The sequence below is a fragment of the Stomoxys calcitrans genome, chromosome 1 (assembly GCF_963082655.1).
Source record: "Stomoxys calcitrans chromosome 1, idStoCalc2.1, whole genome shotgun sequence".
NCBI lineage: Eukaryota > Metazoa > Arthropoda > Insecta > Diptera > Muscidae > Stomoxys > Stomoxys calcitrans.
Window position 1 is genome coordinate 71,132,875 of NC_081552.1, and position 22,961 is coordinate 71,155,835.

Below are 22,961 nucleotides of genomic sequence, written 5' to 3' on the forward strand. Positions count from 1 at the left end.
GTGTAGATCGGTTGGGATTGTAAATGGGCCAAATCGGTCCATGTTTTGATATAGCTGCCATACAAACCGATCTTGGGTCTTGACGCCTTGAGCCTCCAGAGGGCGCAATTCTCGTCCGATTGAACTGAACATAGTGTTTTGATATCACTTCCAACAACTGTGCTAAGTATGGTTCATAACCTGATGTAGCTGCCATATAAACCGATCTTGGGTCTTGTCTTCTTGAGCTTCTAGAGAGCGCAATTCTCATCCGATTTAGCACAAATTTTGTACAACGGCTCCTCTCATGGCCTTCAACATACGTGTGCAATATGGTCAGAATCGATTTATAGCTTGATACAGCTCCCATATAAAACGATCTACCGACTTCGCTTCTTGAGCCCCGAATCGGACTATAACTTGATATAGCTGCTCCTCCATCCTTAGTCATTATACTTTGTTTGCCTAAAAACAGATACTGCGCAAAGAACTCGACAGATGCGACCATGGTGGAGGGTATATAAGATTCAGCCCGGCCGAACTTTGCACGCTCTTACTTGTTTATAGACTTAAATGGAGTGTTAGGGGATGACACTTAGACTCTAGAGGGTTAGGTATTCACCTAAGATATTGTGTAGGCTATTGCAGTTTTGTTTTTAATATTCTGCTTCTATAAAAAATTATGAGTTGGTAAGGTGGTACTAGGTTAGATTGAAGAAGAGTGTTCGGAATTTAAACCGATCTCATTATGATTAATGAACCGTTCGTCTGTCGAAAGCACGCTAACTTTGATGGAATAAATCTAGGAGTATGTATGGTTCAAATCGGTCCACAATTGAACACTTTTTCAACATCCTTCTGTAACTGGAACTGTGGACTGTATCCGGACTCCTTCAGCATGCAGGCAATCCACAGCCTGAGCGTAACCTTGACGACATAGTTCTGAATAATTGGACTGCATATTCATCATAATTTCCAAACCTGCCTGTGGTTAAAAGGAGCTAAATCCCTTTCCACGATATCATTTGCGTTTATTGTTGTAGAACAGATCTCTGCATGGAAGATCGTGGACTCGTCCGGCAGTCTCAGCGATATACCAATATTGAATACCTCTGTGCTGACTACAAATCCTGATTCCATCTTGGAGCTATCAGTAAGAACCGAGATCTTGTCATCCAGCATCTCCTTCGAATGTTCTACTGTACACGGAACGGCATAGGTGCTAGCTAGTCCGAAACCTTTTTCAGTCCACTCTCCGCCTTTTTAGTATTCACATTGGAAATGTGGTCATATCGAACGCTTCGGTCTTGACTTCAAGTTCCGTCCTAGATCCTATCCTCTCATTTTGGAAAGCGAACCCTGAATATCTTATCTCGAATCGATCTCGATGCCAGCTAGTCAGAAACCTTTTTAAACCCGCAACCATAGGATGGTGGGCATACTTATTTCGTCATTCCGTTTGAAACACATCAAAATATTGATCTGAGACCCAACACAGTATATCGACTTGACATTCTAAGTCGATTTAGCTCTGTCCGACTGCCTGTCCATCCGTCTATCGAAATCACGCTTACTTTCGAAGGAATAAAACTAGGAGCTTGAAATTTTGTATGCATACTTCCAATTAGTGTGATTCGGTAAATGAGCTATATCGGTTTTATATAGCTGCCATATAACCCGACCCTGGTTCTTGACTTCTTGAGCCTCTAGAGGACGCAATTTTAATCTGATTTGGCTGAAATTTTGCACCAAGTTTTTTATTTTACATTATGGTTAAAATCGGTTCATAACCCGATATAGCTCCCACATACACTGATCGCGGATCTTGACTTCTTGAGCCGCTTGAGGGTTTAATTATCATCCGATTCGGTACATAACCCGATACAGCTCCATTAACACGGCAATTTTTATTCATTAAGTGTTTTATTTTATATCATGGTCTAAATCGGTTTATAACCTGATATAGCTCCCATATACACTGATCTCGGATCTTGATATCTTGAGCTGCTAGAGGGCTCAATTATCATCCGATCAACAACTGTGCCAAGTATGATCTAAATCAGTTTATAACCTGATAGAGCTCCCAGAGAAATCGGGCAATGATATAGAAAATGCTCCAACGTCTCATCATCTTCCTCAAACGCCCTACACATGCCATTACTTGCCGCATGCTATCACAATTAGCTCGTAGTCCTGTGTCCCGTCATGATACCAATAGCTATACTGACATCCTTCTTACTTCCTTTCAGTAACAGCCTTGTTTTCTCACGGTCTGGATCCCCCCATATGATTTTCGTCGTCCTACCGACCGTTTCATTGATCCACAGGGTTGCATGCGCATTCGTCGCCCACTCCCTTTACTTGGACTGTGTCGACCCAAAAGGCTTCGGGTTAACCAAGTTCATTGACGGCAGTTTTCTGGCCTTCCTCGCCTAATCGTCTGCCCTATCATACCCCCTTACCCCCTATGGTCCGGCACCCAAGCGATGCGGATCGTGCCATCCTCAGAGAAGGCGTTAATCTCCTTCTTACACTCCAAGACTGTTTGTGACCTTAAAGTCCTGGTTGTTATTGCTCTGATGGCCTTTATTGTCGGTAAAGATGTTCACCCTCGACGTCCTCGCGTTAACACCATACCACCTCACCCATTGCGGGATCTCCGCCTGCAGGACCGTATAATGGTCAAACAGTCTAAAAAACATCTCAGTCCCAGTGTTTTCAATGTAGGGCCCTAGGCCCATTCTGTCCTCTAGCTTTTACCCATATTTGTAGCATGATATTTCAAATGCAAATAGTGTTCCGTTAAATCCAAGACTATGCCTCTGGCAGCAGTATTTCGCGCTTGACCACAAGTGTCGTCTCAGGAATCCGATCGGAAACCTATCGTCGCCTCGATTATACCGCGATGGTATGACCTGTCCATTCTTCAATCGCCTTAAGTCTCATAACCGCAAGGGCTGCCTAATACTTAATCTGTATGTGTATGGGTCGGATATCTAGAATAGTGGACATGGTACTCATCCCTTTGCCTATGCCAAGAGAACATGTTTTCTGAACCTGTTGTATGAGCTTACATTGCACTTTTTCTCCATCGCTGTCTACCAAACTACTGAGGCGTAAGTAAGTATTGGTCTGATCACCCAGTTGATTATCCTCAGATTCAGGCCACATTTCGAGCATACGACCCTTCTCCACATTGGCCAATATCTGAAAGAATTTTTAGCATGCTCCTGAATGTGACACTTCCAATTAAGTTTTCTGTCCAAGATCACTCCTAAGTATTTGACCTTGTCATGTATCGAAATCGTTCTAACGTGGTGCGTCAAAGTGGCCAACTTCGTCTTCCTCGTGAACAGCCAGATTTCAGTCTGCTGTGGGTTAACATTGAGACCCCTAGGTCGAGCCCAGTTTTATGGCATCTGCAAGACCCTTTTGGCCCAACATCATCTGCATAGCATACGGGTTCAAATCCGTCCTCAGTCAGCATCAGTAATAAATTATGGTGTTCACCCATGAGAGTGGCGATTAAATGCCGCTCTGTGGCATGCTCTGTTCCATTTTCTGTTCCATGGGACCCATAATTTATTCAATTGTAACTTAGCATATAACTTATCTACTCTCTAAGGACTCGGTCCATCCGGCACTGGTGGAATGGATCAGTGTGTCGATCTGCACATTATTAAAAGCCTCCACGATGTCAATGCACACCTCCAATGTGTACTTGTATGGCAAGTTGTGAAAAAATTAGCCAGATGGGGCAACGCCGGAAATATTCCATCAGGTCCGGGCCACTAAATTGGTTGAAAGCTCCTTTACCATAAATTTTAAGTAATGATAGCCTTCTATCAACCTCATTATTTCATGATTCTATAGTCTGCGTGAATCCCATCGTATCCTGTGCTCTGTTATAAAGTCTGTTGACCTCTTTCCCGATATTGCGAATCTCCCCGGTCATCCAGGGATTTTCTTGGGCTGATTTCCTTTCTCGAAGAGGATAACTACTTTTGTTATCCTGTTGCCATTGTCGTCATGTCGTCGTCATGCTTGGGCAATCTAAATTATCTTGTCCAAGTTTTCTTCTGATAAATCTTCCGAATTGTGTACAGTTCATTTTGAACTTATTGCGGAAGCTTATTGCATTCGGCGTTGTCCGTGCTATTTTAAACCTAATGCAGTCAGAGAAGCAGTGCTCCATGGAGCACCTCTTCAATCCTTTACCTCATCGTTTAGATTTTCGGAACATATTGTCACGTTTAAAACCTCCTCCATAAACCTATTAACAAAGGTATTGGTGTTACCAAAATTAAGTGTCGTTAATATGCAGGTCGTAAGTATTCAATGTTGGCACTACACACCTTCATTTCCTGACTATTTTGCCTTCCTCACCAGCGCCAGTGTGCCCGTAGTCCTATTTATCCTGTAATGATACCAAATATGATACCGAGCTCTATGTTAAGTTCAAGTGGCAGTCTACCATCAGACTCACATAGACGTTTTCGTCCATTGCGATACAATGTCAAATGTCTATGTTCATAACTTGTTCGGAGGATGTTATAAATGGCCTATTAGCCAGATAATGCTAAAAACCATTAGGGGGTTTGCACTACTGGTCCAGTAACATCACGCTAAGCTAGAATTTTCCGTGCGCAGACTGTCAGTTGTTCTGACCTTTTTCTCTCTTCAACCAGACCTCAAAAATGGTTACACTAGGATAGACCCCTTCCCAGTTTAATGCCTGATGTATCTGTAATAAGCAGTTTTTAATGATTTGGCTTTCTGAGTACATTTTAATTAAATTTGTGTATTTTTGAAACTGATCATAGATTGACGTTAATAGAGTCATAATAATATGTGCACAGAAAACCCATTTAGTTTGGCCCCTTCCTTCCTTTCCTTTCCTTTCATTCCAGTTAACATTTATATACTTTTCAATATAATTTTGGCCTCAAAAGCCACCATTTTCAGGTCAACATTCATTAAGAAAATTCATGGCGGGCCACAATAAATTATCTTTGTTTGAAACGAATTCCACAAGACAACATCGCCGACATCACCTGAGCTCGTGAATATTGCAAAAAGGGCCATCACTTATGCTCACTGCGAACTCAATTTCATGGCAGTGCTCTGTGTGTGAGCATTGCAACCGCAAAACCGCAAGATTGCATCTGCTCGAAATAATATTTAACATGTACAAAGTACATGGCTTTGCTTACATTGCCATGTTTGTCTTTTACATTTTCATTTATATTCACTCTTAATTACAATTACATTTTCCCCAATTGATGTTGTTTTTGTTGTTGTTGTTGTTGTTGGACACAATCGGGGTCTACAGCGTCACAGCAAGTGAAAGGATAACAGACAATAAGAGATGCAAGCGCAAAGCGGCCATCTACATACACAACTACAGGATAATGCACAGGCAAACAGACAATAAAACAGTCAAAACAACAACAACAGCAGGCAGAAGAACTGTATTTAATTGTAGTTTTATGTAAATCTCTTCTCTTCACTCGGTGACACCGTCGCTTTTTCTTTTAGTTCTCAGCCCACAATCCCAGCGAAGGATGTTTCATTATTTAGTTGACCTGTCAGCCAGAGATGATACGTTTTCTACCTGTATGCCGAGGCAAAAAAGCAAATATGCTCAAAGAACAAATAATAAAGAGAGCACAGTGGACAAAAGAGAATTGCACGGGGGCACATTATACGGATAAAGTCACCACACATGCCAAAGTTGCAATTGAACTCCTTGGGCGAAAAATTAAAATGTTCAAAGAAGTAGCTAACCTAGAAGCAGGAAAATGAGGCGATTGGATAAAATAACAACCACTCACGGCATAACAAATACGAATGTATGTCCTGCAATTGGTATCACAACACCTATCTCAACGATGCATACGAATTCTAGCGTAAATACCGAAATATTTCTCCGAGTTATCTACGAGTATTTTAAGTATTTTTGTGTGTTAGGGCGAAGATCAGTTCTTCTTTATATAGGGGAAATAAACCCCCTTCGAGACGAACTACATGATCGAAAATTCGTGTATCCCCGAATCCCTGTGGAGATATTGTACACCTCAAGCGGACTTTTTTTCAGGGATTTTGAGCACTATGAAGCAGAAAAAAAAAGAATTTTGAAAATTGGACAAAAAATTAAAATTTGGCAAATCGAACAATTTCTTGAAATTCCGAGGGGACCAACTTTAGGGACCCACCAAGAGACGCCCGGATCACCTAGGGCCTTGATAATACCTCAGCTCTAACCATTCTAAATTTCCAAGAGATATCTCCACCCTCTCTCACACGGCATATTATACCTTCCACCATAGGATGGGGGTATACTAATTTCGTCATTCTGTAACAACTTGAAATAAGCGTCTGAGACCCCATAAAGTATATATATTCCTGATCGTCGTGACATTTTAAGTCGAACTAGCCATGTCCGTCCGTCCGTCTGTCTGACGAATGCACGCTAACTTTGGAAGGAGGAAATTTTTCACAAATACTTCTTATTAGTGTATATCGGTTGGGATTGTAAATGGGCCAAATCGGTCCATGTTTTGATATAGCTGCCATATAAACCGATCTTGGGTCTTGGCTGCTTGAGACTCTAGAGGGCGCAGTTCTCGTCCGATTTGACTGAAATTTTGAACGTGGTGTTTTGTTATGATATCCAACAATTGTGCTAGGTATGGTTCAAATCGGTTCATAACCTGATATAGCTGCCATATAAACCGATCTGGGATCTTGACCTCTTGAGCCTCAAGAGATCGCAATTATTATCCGATTTGCCTGGAATTTTGTACGACGGACTCTTTCTCACCATCAACATACGTGTTTATTATGGTCTGAATCGGTCTATAGCCCGATACAGCTCCCATATAAATCGATCTCTCTATTTTACTTCTTAGGCCCCTAAATGGCGCAATTCTTATTCGAATTGGCTGACATTTTACACATATAATTTAATTGTGGTCCAAACCAGACCATACATTGATATCGCTCTAATAGCAGAGCAAATCTTTTCTTATATCCTTTTTTGCCTAAGAAGAGATGCCAGAAAAAAGACTCGACAAATTCGATCCATGGTGGAGGGTATATAAGATTCGGCCCGGCCGAACTTGTTTTTTACTAGTTTTATTCTGATTTTCTCCCACTGTGCACCGGTGGATCGCAGTTGTATCGAAGTTATTGCGAAAATGCGTCTACGAAGTGAGTACGACACTGACCAAGTTCGACTCCTTGTCACACAGCTGTATCCTCGTGATTATCCCCTGGTGAAATTTATGAAGCTTTTATGCATTTAAGAAGTGCAGCGATACACATTTTGGACGCAACTATAAAAATTAGGCCCATTATCTTTTAGTAAAAACTTGAATGGGACAGCACTCGTTCGTTATAATAGATAACGGCATATTTATTCTATCGTTTGTGTTTGGTTTTCGTTTGGCTTTCAGAAGATTTTTTAGTAGTGTGATCTTGCAGCCACGAAGCTTCATATAAGTCTTACACCTTGGTTAGTCTGGGAGATAAGGAACAACGGGACGAGTTTCTACACTTGCCAGATATCGCTGACTCACGTACTGGCATTCCGAATGTCATCAGATGCGTACTTCGAAGCAGGGCGTAGTAGCCCACCATAAAGATGTGTTAACTCTAGGGACCATTTGGCCCATTATGGTACCCTAGCGTGAGATGAAGACCAGACGAGAAAGTGAAAATAATATGAGTCATCAGATCAAAAGTATAGATGAGAAATCAAGAGATACGATATAAAAAGAGAGTAGGTCTCCGGAGTTGAGCTGGTCTACATGCAATTAAATGTCAATCTATGGTCCTGCACGTTTACTCACAGAAAGCCGCGTGTGGAATCTCGTCGCCGATTACGTGAGCCATCGGAACCACAGTCTATGTATTAAAGGAGACCTACTACAGACAAAAACAAGTAAAAGCGCATTCAGTTCGGCCGGGCCGAATCTTATACACTCTCCACTATGCATCGCCTGTGACAAGTTCTTTGAATGATTTTCAAATATTTAAGAGCTATATAAAGTTATAGACCGATATGAGCCATACTTGTTATGGCTGTTAGAAGTTATAGAAAAATACCACCTCCCTCCAGAAGCTCAAAAAGTAAAATTGGGAGATCGGTTAATATGGCAGCTATATCAGGCTGTGGACTAATTTGAGCCATACTTGACATAGTTGTTGGAAGTTATAACAAAACGCAACGTGCAAAATTTCAGCCAAATCGGATTTCAGGAAAATTGCTCAATTGCTTCTAGAAGCTCAAGAAGTCAAATCGCGAGATCGGTTTATATGGCCGATATGGCCCTAGTTTTACTCCTTCGAAAGTTAGCACGCTTTCGATGGACAGACGGACGGGCGGACAAACATGGCTAGATTGGTGATCAAGTATCCATAATCTATAGGGTCTTGAAATTTTTATACCTCCCTCCTATGATCGATGGTATAAAAAACTCATTCTCCTGCCATTGCATTTTGCGCCTTTTTGTACCCACCACCGTTTGTTTGTAACACCTCAAAATATTGACCTAAGACCTTATAAAATGTAAGTATTCTTGATTGTCTTAATAATCTGAGTCGATCCAGCCATGTCCGTTAGTCTGTGGAAACAAGCAAACTTTCGAAGAATAAAGGCTAGGCACTTGCAGTTTTGCAAAAATACTTCCCATTAATGCAGGCCAGTTGGGATTGTAAATGGGCCATATCGATCTATGTTTTGAAACAACTGCCATATAAATTGATCTTGTTTCTTGACGGAGCAATTCCAATCCAATTTTGTACAAGGTGTTTTGTTATGACTCCCAATTATTGTTCTAAGTATGGTCCAAATCGGTTCGTAACCTGATATAGCTGCCATATAAACCAATTTCGGACCTTAACTTTCTGGGCCTCTTGAGTGCTCAATTATTATCCAATTTGGTTGAAATTTTGCACGAAGTGTTTTGTTTTTAATTTCCAACAGCTACCAAAGCCAAGACAAGTATGGTCTAAATTGGTTCAAAACCTGTTATAGCTCCCATATAATTCGGTCTTCCTAATATACTTCTTAAGCTTCTAGAGGGCGCAATTATTATCAGATTTGACTGAAACTTTTCACAAAAACTTCTCCTATGACCTTCAGTATACATGCCTAGTATGGTCCGAATCGGTTCATATAGCTTATATATAAACCAATCTCCCGATTTTGCTTCTTGAGCTTCTACTTGGTGCAATTCTTTTCCGATTTGACTGAACTTTTGCACAATGACTTCCATTATGGTCTCCAATATCCAAACCAAGTATACCCCGAATCGGCTTGTGACCTGTGATATAGGTCCAATTGCACAGCAATTGTTATCCATTATCCCTTGTGTGCCTTTAAAGAGATACTGACCTAAGAACATGACAAATGCGATCCATGGCGGAGGGTATATTAAATTCGGCCCGGTCGAATTTGTCACGCGTTTACTTGTTAATATTTAACTGTTTCGTTCTCATTGTAGCCCAGACCCCCCTAGGCGTAGATATGTTTAACAACGGTGTGTGTGTGTGCAAGTTTATTTTTCTTATGTTGGAATTGTAAAGCAAAGAGCCAGTTTCTGTCAGGTGATAAGCTGCTATGCGTATTCTCTCAGGTCCCACGTCTACAGGGAATGGAGGACATTTGCTTGGCTACACTTTTATTACCAGTGTCAGCTATTTAACCCGTTTACACTGACGATTTTTCTCCATTTAAAGTTTTTCTTGTCACTGTTTTTTTTTTTTTTTTTGCTTGTTTAGTATGACCCATGTTTGCTGGTACTTGGGCTGGTGTCCATGAGTTGCCATACCTTTTGCCATAGTTTCATAATTTGTTTTTTTCTTTTTCCTTTGAGTGTGTGTGTGTGTTTACGCGTGTGTTTTTTGATGTTGTGGGGTCCTTTTAGAGCAGTTAGAGGACATGATGCCTTGCGGTTGTTTGTTGCAATACAAATGCCAAACAAACAATCTTTGCTGTGGGACAACTGTATAGCAGCAGAGGAAGTATAAGCGGCGACACAGTCACCCGGAGCCAACTTCATGCAATTCCATGCATAGCATAGTAAGTGGTCGACAATGGTGGTAGTGGTGGTGATGGGGCCAACACATACACTAAAATTCGACATGCATACATATCGCCCCTCTTGTTCCAACAAGAAATTGTGTAAGAGCATGCGAATGCGTTTGCTGTGTAGGGCGCTGCATATGAAATCAGTGTTGCCGAAGGAAGAGAAATATTTACAATGTTCATGGAGGCCACCGTAGCGCAGAGGATATCAGACCATCAGTAAAAATTTTCAGCGGTGGTTTTCCCCTCCTAATGTTGGCAACATTTGTGAGGTACTATGTCATGTTAAACTTCTCTCCAAAGAGGTGTCGCACTGGGGCACGCCGTTCGGACTCGGCTTTAAAAAGGAGGCCCCTTATAATTGAGCTTAAACCTGAAACGGATGTTCCTTAGTGGAATGTTCATGGCGAGATCGATTGTCAGAGCAGGCGTCGTGAGTTTTGGTTGCCTTCAGAGACTTTTGTCTACTGGTACGGTGGTATCGCAATGGATAAAAATTGTCTAAGTGTAATATAACAAAATACGCTATTCCGACCTCAATCTAGAAAACTTTTAATTTTGTAACCGTTTTTGAATGTCCCAAATTGGATCTTCTCCTTCACACACAGCAGATGTCTCTTCTTCCCCGACGTCCTCACAGCTTCTGCAGAAGTCTTAGCTTGCAACCTTTAGTCTGTCAGCGTGTTTTCCGATCAGACAATGAATGACCTGTCATGACGCGCACAATGACTGAGACGTCTGTTCTAGCCAGCGACAACACTATGATAGATCTCTTCTAGTCTAGATTAGGTCACAACATTTTGGCGTGTTCATTGTATTGTAGTTCCAATCGGTTCTATCAGGAATAGTGCGGCAGAACTTTTTATCAAAAAGCGGCACAAGCAGTATGTAATCTAAACTGCCAGGAACATCGAACAAGAATAACGCAGTGCACGTGGCCGCCGTATGGCCAAAGAGAAAGTTTCCTTAGCCTCATAGCCGGGGGGCGCAGCAATTTCTCTAGTCACAATGTAGGTTTGCTTGCTCTTGTAAACTTTTTCTCCCTGAGGTATCAAAGTGGGTCAAACTGGTCCCACCTTGAGGTTGGGCTAATTTAACTCATTTGTGTAAAACACCAACAATGGCAACTCTGTTCGCAATGTAGGCCGTTGGTTTATTTGCCTGGCCATATTTTTCGTGCTCTGATTTTTTTTTATTAAATACTAGAACATTAATTTCAATTTTATGTTTGAGTGAAATTATTTTTTCAGTTTTCTTTGGCTTTGTGTGTTTTGGTTTTCTTATTTCTATTTTGTGCCTAACGAGTACGTTGGTCTGAGGGTGTGTGAGTTTACAAAGGACAAGAGCTTCTACTCTAACACTAACCAGCATCATAATAACCATCATCACCATCACAGCCGCCACTACTACCACAACATGCCAGGACCTTGATTTCATTTTTATGAATTTAATCAACAACGTACCCGCTGCAGAATAGTACAAGGAAACACAGCCAACTCAGCTGGCAGAAACATCTTCACCTACAACATACAAGAAATCTGGGCAAAATAAATAGTAAAACAAAGAATTTTAATAAAATTTGAGAGGGCAATATAGTATTTTTGGTGTAACTAAAAGGAAATTGTGTGGTTAAATGGGGTCGGTCAGCTTCCAGCAAAGACAAGTGTGCACGGAGAGGAGAGGAGCAGCAGCAGCAGCAGCAGCAACCTCGTTATGCCCAAGCGGAAAATCTTAGCTTTAGGCAGATTAATTTGTAAATGATGAGTGGCATGAAAACCTGGCCTTTGCCTTCTCAAAGAGATGGAAGGCCGACAGACAGACAGCCGGTCAGCCGGACATATTTCAAATTTATTTAGTTCAATTTCAAAGCAACAACATTCAATTCTCATTGATATTCCAGGCATTCGGCAAGGAAAATGGAAATTGCGCTTAAGTGTTGTCAGTGCTTCAGGCAAATGACGGTCTAGTTATGCCTTGGGGTGTGGTGGGAGGTGTTGGAAGGGGAAATGAAATGAAATGAGTTGGCAAAATAGCGCTAAGTGATAGAGGTCATTTCATTTGGAAAGCCTATTCAAATATTAAAGATAGGAAGTGCTAAAGGCAATAGAAGCAATGGATCTGGAGGAGAGGAAATTGAAAGCAAAGGAAAAATCTATCTTTGTTTGTTTTTATGTTGAATCTAATTGCGGCCGCTGAGTGGAGTGGACGTGTTTTTATTTCGCTCCTCAAAGAAGAAAAATATATATCCGTATCTCGGAATAGGTACTACCTATTACGAAAAAAATGTTAAAGCCTTTTAGAGTAGGCTAGAAATGGACTCCAAAGACTCAACATCTGCGGTGGTGGCGTCAGACCGTAGCGTGTTGTCCTCCCCTCCTATAGGTGTGGGTGAGAGTAATGCTTCAAGCGCACATCTAGTCGTCAGACTAATTAATGAGGAAGAGACGGACAAACCAGAGGGATGCACAGTTCGTCCCCAGCCTTTAAATAAAGGTGGTGTTTCTGACTCGGATTCAGGCAGCGACTGTTTCATTGAAACAGTCATCGCAGCCGAATAGAGAGATGAGGGCATCGGGATGACGGCAGAAGTGAGCGATGGCTTTGCTAAGCTCACAAGCAGACCGAGAAAGCGATCCGGTGCACGACGAAGGAGACATAGGAGTATGTACTGGCAGCGTAATCGGGTGAAAGTGCCAGATGCTGGAAGGGATAGAACTGACATTTCAAGCACTTCTACAGAAGCTGGAAAAAGAATCAGATCTCCCGAAGAGCATAACACTGCTAAAATGCTGAAGAAGAAAAAGAGCTATCCGCTTTCAAGTACTCTGGGAAAACCAAGCCAGCCATCCAGCAATGGAGACTCCAGACAGTGTCCTGCGGAGGTAGACAAAGTCGGAACAGGAACGAAGGAAGCGCGCACGGCCCCTGAGTCTTCATGGAGAACTGTGACTTTCAGTAGGAGGCCACAGCCATCACGGAAGGGGAAGATGGTCACTAAAAATGGTAAGGAGCCGCCCTCTTACGCCAGAGTGGCAAGGAAGCACAACAGAGATGAACTGACTTATGCGGTCATCAATAACGGCTGTGCATCCGGTAGGATTCCACCAGATCATCGGTCCCAAGTGGAGGATCTGGTTAACGATCGGAGGCCCACCCAACCAAATAATGAGATGCGAGCTTAGAGGGGACATCTTTACGCTGAGTTTTGAGTCGGCGGAATGTATTGATACCGTCAAACAGCTCGTCAGAGGTATTCACGCTCCCTGAGAGGGCGCAAATCTTGACCGGGTGAGAAAGATGGATATGCCCCAGCTCACAAAGGCTACGGTCTTCATCAAGGGATGGGACAGTAAATTTGCGACGGAAAACCAAGGTTTGGTCGCAGAGAACTGGGAGGTCTTTCACAGGGAGGAGAAGGAGGAAGGAACTCTCTTTGTGGTTGGCATTGGTCAAGTCTCCGTGACAAGTTTGGCTAAAGACTAAAGGCATGGTGCACTACGGGAGCAAAGCTGTCTTTTTCAAGATTGGGAAGACTAGGAAAGGGCAAACATTTTCAATTTTCGACATCAGGCCGTGCAGTGGCTGGTGACCCAACACCGCCCACCAAACAGGGGGCCGATAACGAGACAATCATGGCATCTCTCAATATTGGAAAAACTAGGAGAAGCAAAGATCCTAATAGTAAAATATCAGGCAGTGCAGTGACGGGACACCCATCAAAGCCTAACAAACAGGAACCCGATGACGGACCCATCACCGCCTTAAAGATTCGTAATACTGGGATAGGTAAAGATCCTAAAATATCCCGAATGCAATCCAATGAACAGGTAACATCACCTACTCCCAAGAAGCCCATTTATTTAAGATTTGGAAAGCTAAGATAGGCAAAAATCCTAGTATTGAAACATCAGGCAAATTCTTAGGTGTAATCTTGGACAGGAAACTGAATTGGAAGTGTCAGATTCAAGAGCGTATTGAGAAGGCTCACAGATGTTGGGCACTATGTAGACGGGCCGTAGCCTCGAAATGGGGCCTGAATCCGAGGATAGTCCACTGGCTCTTCGGAAGCGTGATTAGACCAATACTTACTTGCGTCTCAGTAGTTTGGTGGACTGCTATGGAGAAAAAGTGCAACATAAGGACCATACAACAGGTTCAGAAACATGTTGTCTTGGCATAGGCGGAGTGATGAGGACCACGCCCGCTAAGGCAATGGACACTATGCAAGATATCCGACCCATTGACATGTGAGGCAGTCACTGCGGCTATGGGACTTAAGGCGAAGGGAGAATGGATTCAGGATGGGAGCAGCTCATACCAGCTCCTGGAAGGAAGGGAAGAGGTTTCTGATCGGATATCAGAGATGAACCTTGAAGTCGAATGCGAGGCACTGCTGCCATCGGCACAGTCTTGGATTGACGGGACCCTAGTATTGCCATCTGGAAGATCATGTTACACAGATGGATCAAAGCTATAGGACAGAGTGGGCCTAGGGGCTTATATTAAGAACCCAGGGACTGAAAACTGTTTTAGACTGCCTGACCATAATACGATCCTGCAGGCGGAGATCCGGGCGATCATGGAATGCATGAAGTGGTGTGGTGTGATGCGAGGACGTCGAGTGTGAACTTCTTTATCGACAGTAAAATTGCCATAAATGCAATAACAACCAGGACGATAAGGTCACGTATAGTCTTGCAGTGTAAGAAGGAGATTAATGCTTGCTCTGAGGATTGCAAAATCTGCATCGTTTTGGTGCCGGGCCATAAGGGAGTAGGGGGAAATGAAAAGGCAAACGATTTGGCGGTGAAGGCCAAAGGACTGCCGTCAATAAACTTGGTTAACCCGAAGCCTTTCGGGTCGACGTAGTCCGAGTTAAGGGAGTGGGCGACGAATGCGCATGCAACATTTTGGAACAGCGAAACAGTCGGTAGGCCGGCGAAAATCCTATGGGGTGATCCAGATCGTGAGAAGACGAATCTATTACTGAAAGGAAGCAAGAAGGAGGTCAGTAAAGGTATTGGTATCATAACGGGACACATAGGACTACGAGCTCACTTATGTAAAATCGGTGCGGCAAGTGATAGCATGTGTAGGACATGCGGGGAAGATGATTAGACGTTGGAGCATTTCCTTTGTCATTGCCCGGCTTTCGCGTCTAACAGATACCGGCACTTAGGTGGAGACACAATACCAGACATGAACCAACTTAGGGGAGTGGTATTGAAAACAATTTAGGTTACTTTATAGTTTTTGGAGCGCACAACAAGCCGATTACTGGCTTAGGTGTATGTCCATAGTGACATGGGGCGGATTAATATCTGCACCATCTTTTCAACCTAACCTTTTTTTCTATGTTTGTTTGTTTGTCAATTTGTGGGTATGTAAGTTTGTTAGTTCCGTATAGACTCTAAAACGGCTGAACCGATTTTCTTGAAATTTTCACAGATTGTGGGGAGTGGTGGGCTGGAAGTACCACCCAAAAATACAAATTTACCGATCGGGTAATATGGGACTCAAATGAAAGGTATTCAGGAGTAGAGTACGAATTTCTTATTAAAAAATTTGGTTAATATAACTGGGGGGCCGCCCCGACCCCAAAACCACCTAAAATAGTTTTATTGGACGATAATGACAATATGGGACTCAAATGAAAGGTATTCGGGAGTAGTTTAAAAATATAGTCAGGAAGGAAGAATAGATTTTATAATCTTTTGATATCGGAAGGTGGCGAACCCTCTCCGTTACCCCAAAAAAATATATTGAAGGTTAAATTTTACGAACTTAAATAGATATACCAATATAGGATTAATAGATAGATATATATACATAAATATTTAATTAATCAATATTTATCTATTAATCCAGAGCAAAAAAAAATTTACAACAATTATGTTAAGGTTATTAGTCCGACCCCAAAACCACCTAAAATAGTTTTATTGGACGATAATGACAATATGGGACTCAAATGAAAGGTATACGGAAGTAGATTAAAAATATAGTCAGGAAGGAAGAATAGATTTTATAATTTTTTGATATCGGAAGGGGGCGAACCCTCTCCCGTTACTCCAAAAATCACCACCCAAAATCAAAAGTTGACCGATAGAGACAATATGGGTATCAAATGGAAGGTATTGGAGAGTAGTATACGAATAAAGTATTAACAATTAGGTTCTAGTACCCAATGAGTCGCCCAACGCCAAAATTCCCCCAAACAGACGTATTAGACGGGAGTAGACTACGAATATGACATAAAAAATGAGGTTAAAAAAAATGGGGGGTCGCCCCACCTCCAAAAAGCCGCCAAAATGGGACTATTACTTTATCATAACTATATGAGACTCAAATTGTCAAGATATTTAAGCTATTTAAGGTTTCCGACCGATTCGCATCATACTAGGCTTAGATGTTGGAGACCATACATTGTGCAAAATTTCAGCCAAATTGGATTGGAATTACGCCCTCTAGAGGCTCAAGAAGTAAAATCAGGAGATCGGTTAATATGGCAGCTATATCAAGTTATGGACCGATTCAGACCATATTTGGTACACATTTGGAAGGTCGTAGGAGAAGTAGTTAAAATAATGTTAAGCCAAATCGTATAAAATTGCGCCCTCTAGAGGCTCAAAAAGTCAAATCAGGAGATCGGCTTATAAAGCAGCTATATCAAGTTTTGATCCGATTTGAACCATACTTGGCATAGTTGTTGCAAGTCAAAATAAAAGACTTTGTGCCAATTCGTATAAATATTGCGCCCTCTAGAGGTTCAAGATATCAAGATCCGAAATTGGTTTATATGGCAACTGTGTCAAGTTTAAAACCGATTTGAATTATACTTAGCACAGGTGTTGGAAGTCATATCAAAATATCTTATACAAAATTTGAGCCAAATGGGATAAGATTTGCGCCGTTTAGTGACTTCAGAAGTCAAGATCCAAGATCAGTTTATATGGCAGCTCTATCAAAACATGAACCGATATAACCCGTTTACAATCCCACCTGACCTACACTAATACAAAGTATTTGTGCAAAATTTCAACATTAGAAGTTCAGTCTATATGACAGTTATATCTGTATAGTCTGATCTGATTCATATTTGGGTCGGATTGCCATATAGACCGATGCCTTAACTGGCAGATCGGCCTATGTGGCAATTATATATAAATACAGTCCGATCTAAACCAAATCGGATGACGGGCGGCTTAAGACAACTCACTATTTCAAATTTCAGCGAAGTCGGGTAATAAGTAAAACTTTTATGGGCTTCAGACCCTTTATCGACAGATCAGTCCATATGGCAGCTATATCTAAATATAGTACCATCTGAATTAAATTTGAATCAGATGTCGGGAGGCCTAAGACTTCTCACTGTTTTAAATTTCAGCGAAATCGGAAAAAAATAAAGCATTTATGGGCTTCAGAACCTCTATAGGTAGATCAGTCCATATAGCAGCTATATCCAAATATGAGTCGATTTGGTCCATTCAAGAAATCAACCAGCGTGCATCAAAAAGACGTATCTGTGTTAAATTTCAGCTCAATCTTGTAAGGCTGTAGAGTGGTTACGTCGTTAAATCGTCTTAGAATTTTACGATATATCGATGTATTGCAAACGCAATGACTACCGCTTATAAAAATCAATTTGTGTTTGTTTACGGAACACACAAATTCCGTATAGACTCAAAAACGGCCAAACCGATTTTCTTGAAATTTTCACAGATGGTGCAAAATGATCTCGTGGTGAAAATAGGGTACTACATCTGAAGAGGCGTACCCTCCCCCTTACCCTAATTTTAAGAAACGCCAGATCTCGGAGGTTGTTAGTGCGGTTCAAGCGAAATCTTGTGTGCTCTCTTATATTGGGTTGCCCAAAAAGTAATTGCGGATTTTTCATATAGTCGGCGTTGACAAATTTTTTTACAGCTTGTGACTCTGTATTTGCATTCTTTCTTCTGTCAGTTATCAGCTGTTACTTTTAGCTTGCTTTAGAAAAAAAGTGTAAAAAAAGTATATTTCATTAAAGTTCATTCTAAGTTTTATTAAAAATGCATTTACTTTCTTTTAAAAACTCCGCAATTACTTTTTGGGCAACCCAATAGTAACCTAAAAAAAAATTTTGGTACGCCTCACCCCCAAAACCTATCATTCACGTCAGTATAGGAATAAAATAAAAAGGCATTTGCGAGCAGAATACGAATAGATATCCAAATGTGGGACCAAGTTTGTAGCGGTCCATCGTTCCCCAAAAAACCCCCCAAACATGACTTATTTACTGATGGTGACAATATGGGGCTCAAATAAAAGGTATATGAGTGTAGATTACGAATCTGATATACAAATGTGGGTGTTTGGGGGGACGCCTCTCCCAAAAACGCCCCCAAAGAGGACAAATTTACGACTATAGCAATATGGGTCTAAAATGAAAGTTCTTTAGGAGTAAAGCACGATTCTGATGTCAATATGCGGGAAAAAGTGTTTAGAGGGCCATCCCACCCGCTGAACGCTTCCCAAATAGAATGTATTTGGTGACCCTTGCAACGTGGGGCTCACATCTGATATATATTTTAAGGGCCAAGTCACTGAGTGGCCGTCCCATCCCCCAAACCGGACATGTTTGCCAACTTTGGAAATATGGGGCTCTTATATCAACATTCGGGACCAACTGTCTAGGAACGTCCCACAACCATAACAACCTCCAAATAGGACATATTTACGAACCATGACAATTTGGGTTTTAAAGAGAGTGGAGCTCGATATTGAAAGTTTTTTGGGTCCATAGTTTCGAATTATTTTGTGTCACTGAGGAAGAAATTTTATTTGCGCTTGCACAGGTAAAATCGAACGCTGTGGGATATGACGGAATAGATCCTCGATTAATTAGGATCTTGCTACCACAGATTTTGCCATATATGACACATGTGTTTAATACTATTTTAACCATGAGCTATTTTCCCAGTCTCTGGCGCCATGCTAAAGTAATCCCTATTCCCAACCGAAAATCTGAGTTCTGGGCTATTTCGCTGTTACCTTTCCTGTCTAAAGTACGTCAGTTATACACAGACTGTTTACACGAAGTGGGGAGTTTCTGTCCCCCTACATATATCCAGAGGGGTTCCTCAGGGTTCGACACTTGGAGCACTTCCTTTTTCAGTCTACTTAAATGACTTGTCACGTTTTCTGAGTCTTTTTATTCTTTTTTCTTCTATTTATTAAATTACTTATTGCATTATTTTTTTTTCTCTTAAAATTTTTTTGATTGCAATTAAATTTTTATACCCACCACCGAAGGATGGGGGTCCGGTTTTGCTGAAAAATTGGGTCAGTGACTTATGTAGGGTCCTCCGACATCCTTCTTCAATTTGGCCCAGATCAGTTTGTCATTTGTTTGCATTTGTCAAGTTTTTTAATGCCTTTTTCAAACATATATGAGCTATATCAAGTTTCATATAAATGTATCATATAAAAATATCACCTCCAAAATTTCAGGCAAATCGAGCAATAATTGGACCTTCAAGAAGCTCAGAAATTCACATTGGGATATCGATTTATATGGCAGCTATGCCAGGTTATGAACTTATTTGGACCATAATGTTCATGTTCACAGTTGGTGGAAGTCATATCAAAACGACATATAGAAAATTTTATCCAAATTGGATAAGAATTGCGCCGCCTAGGAGTCAATAAATCATTTATATGGCGGCTATATCAGGTTATAGACTGATTTAGACGATACTTGGTATGGCTGTTGGAAGTCATTTTAAAGCGACAAGTACAAAATTTCAGATAAATTTGATAATAATCGCGCCCTCTAGAGGCTCATTAAAATTATATCGTTATGAAAATTTAAGAAAAATATCAATAAAGTTCTGTCCTCAAATATTTCTTTGAGATATTATGGAAATTTTGTGATAAGAAAATTTTTCATTCAAAATTTATTTTTATAAAAGATTTCATTAAAAATTTCTTTAGAAAAAATTGCATTAAAATTTTGTGAAAAAATTTCATTGAAATTTTGTGTTAAGAAAAATTTCCTTAAAAATAGTATGTTTGGAATAAGTTCATTAAAATTTTATGCTTTAGAAAAAATTTCATTAAAATTTAAAGCATTAGAAAACATTTAATTAAAAATTCAAGCTTAAGAACAATTTCATTGAAATTTTGTTTTAAAAAATTGTATTGAAATTTTGTTTTTAGAATAATTTTAATAAAATATTGTCCTTTTTGTAGAATTTCGACCAAATTTCGTACAAATTTTAGGAGCCAAAGAGAAAATAGCTTCTCATAATGTTGAGGAAATCGGCCGATAAATGCGCTTGCAAAGGCTCTAGAATTGAAAATCGGGCGACATATGTACATGGGAGCTATATCTTAATCTAAACTCAATAAACTAAAATCACTCTGAACCAAATGAGCCGGCCAACGAACTACATCGATAAGGGGGGTGCTTAGCCCACCCCTTGAGGCCTTTCGACGCTTATGGCTACCATATAGTCCGATTTTTCTGTTCGAAATCCGGAGCAAACATTTATTGAAGACCTTTACTCAAGCAATCTGTAACTCTGCCGCTACGTATTCTGCGAAAATTTCCTCAAATAAACTTAGTTGTAGGACAATATGTACTACTTAACATACCAAATTTCTGCCAAATCAGGAAAATTTTAAGCTACTAAGGACCACAGACGACTATTCGGGTACAAACCAATTTGGACAAAACTTACCAAGGATATTGAAAGTCAAAATGACCCAAAGCGTGCAAAATTTAAAGGATTATATATAACATTTACGGCTTCCAGGGACTCAAGTTGTCAAATCCGGAGATAGGTCCATATGGGTTGCATGAAACATGGCTGCCATGGCCTTTTGTTTCTAATTTTAAAGAAAGAAGATTTCAGAAAGAATACAATCTGTGGTGATTACAAAATTCCACTGAGACTCACATTTACATTCGTATTTTATTTTTTATACCCACCACCATAGGATGGGGGTATACTAATCTAGTCATTCCGTTTGTAACAAATCGAAGTATTGATCTGGGACCCCATAAAATACATATATATTCAGGATCCTCTCGACATTCTGATTCGATCTAGCCATGTCCGTCCGTCCATCTGTCGAAATCACGATAGCGGTCTAACGCGTAAAGCTAGCCGCTTGAAATTTTGCACAGACACTAAGTATTGATGTAGGTCGTTGAGGATTGCAAATGGGTCATATCGGTTCAGAGTTGGATATAGCTCCCATATAAACCGATCTCCAGATTTAACTTTTTGTGCCCCTGGAAGCCGTAATTTATGCCAAATTTGGCTGAAATTTTGCATGTAGTGTTCTGTTAAATTTCCAAAATCTGTGCCTAGCACGGAACAACTCGGTCTATAACCTGATACAGCTACCATATAAACCGATCTCCCAATATGACTTCTTGAGCACATGGAAGCCACATTTTCATTCGATTTAAATTTTCTAGCAACTGTGACAAGTAAGGTTTAAATAGGTTTATAATCTGATGTAGCTCCCATATAAACCGATTTCCCGATTTTACTTTTTGAGCCTCTGGAATCAACAATTTTTGTCCGATTGGGCTGAAATTTTGCATGCGTGTTTAACTTTCAACATCTTTGCCAAGTACTGTCCAAATCGGTCTATAACCTGATATAGCTCCCATATAAACCGTTGTAATTTTGCTGGGTTGACAGAAGTTTGGTATGTAGGATAAAATTATGCCCTTCAACTAAATTAAATTTGCATACATTTTTAGCAGAATCCATGGTGGTGGGTTGCCAAGATTCGGCCCGGCCGAATTTAGCACGCTTTTACTTGTTGTTCTTCTAACGTCCTCTTCATAATTAAGCAGCAGTCATTTTCAGCAAACAACAGACTTTTCAGCAGTAAGCCTGTTGCTCCGAAATTGCACTACTACTGCTGTAAAAGCAGAACTACTGCTACAATAGCAGCAAAATTACGTACCAATTTTCAGCAGACAGTGTTTGCTATTTTCAGCAAACTTTTTTCTATGAGTATACTTGAGATATTGACACCAAACTTCACATTTATAGTAAATTGAATGTTCTCCGTCAAATTGCATCCAAAAATTGTTGATGCAATTTGAGTAAGCGGTGCCCTCTAGAGCATCCCTAGTTCGCTAGTGAAGCCAGTCGCAGCCGCTCCAACGACTTAGGTCTCAACAGCAGCCAACATGATACGGCCTGATACCACCACCGCAGCTGTTGGGTCTTCTTGCCAGGCTTTAAATCTGTCGCTCCCCTCTAAACAGACGCAGATCATCAAATGCCAAGTGGATAACACGGTCATAGTTATCCTTGAGAGACTTAAGTTTTTTCTGAAATAGCTACCTATTAGGTTAGGCTAGGTTAGGTTTAAGTGGCAGTCTGCCATCAGACTTACTTAGACGTTTTCGTCCATTGTGATACCACAGGAACAGAAGAAGAAAGATGCCTTCTAGTTCCTACGGTTTAAAAAGCCCAGTAACTTGCAAATTTTCTCATCCGCTAAATCAGACAGGTTGGGAACCTAAAGTGGAACTCCTTCTAACTGCTAGTGCGAGACACACACACAGAAGGTGTTCTATAGTCTCTTCTTCTTCGATGTCCCTATAGCTTATGCAAAAGCCGTTGCTGGCAACCTTCAGTCTGTCAGCATGTTTTCCGATTAGACAGTGACCTGTCATGACGGACACAATGACTGAGACGTCTGTTCTAGACAATGACAGCAAAGCGTAGACCTCTTCAAGTCTAGATTAGGCCAAATAGTTTTGGAATGCTCACAGCCCCCTAATTGTGAGCAAATATCATTCGTAGTCCTTCGGGCCTGGTCCTGAAAACTTAGCCTACATGTTGCTAGAGGCATACCCACAGATTCCAGTGTCCCTGGA

General features: G+C 40.9%; 1 protein-coding gene across 1 annotated transcript in view; it reads right to left on the reverse strand.

Moving 5' to 3' along the window:
* Positions 1 to 22,961, reverse strand: part of LOC106094218 (galactosylgalactosylxylosylprotein 3-beta-glucuronosyltransferase P) — a 335,595-nt gene that overhangs the window by 64,636 nt on the left and 247,998 nt on the right. The window lies entirely within an intron of this gene.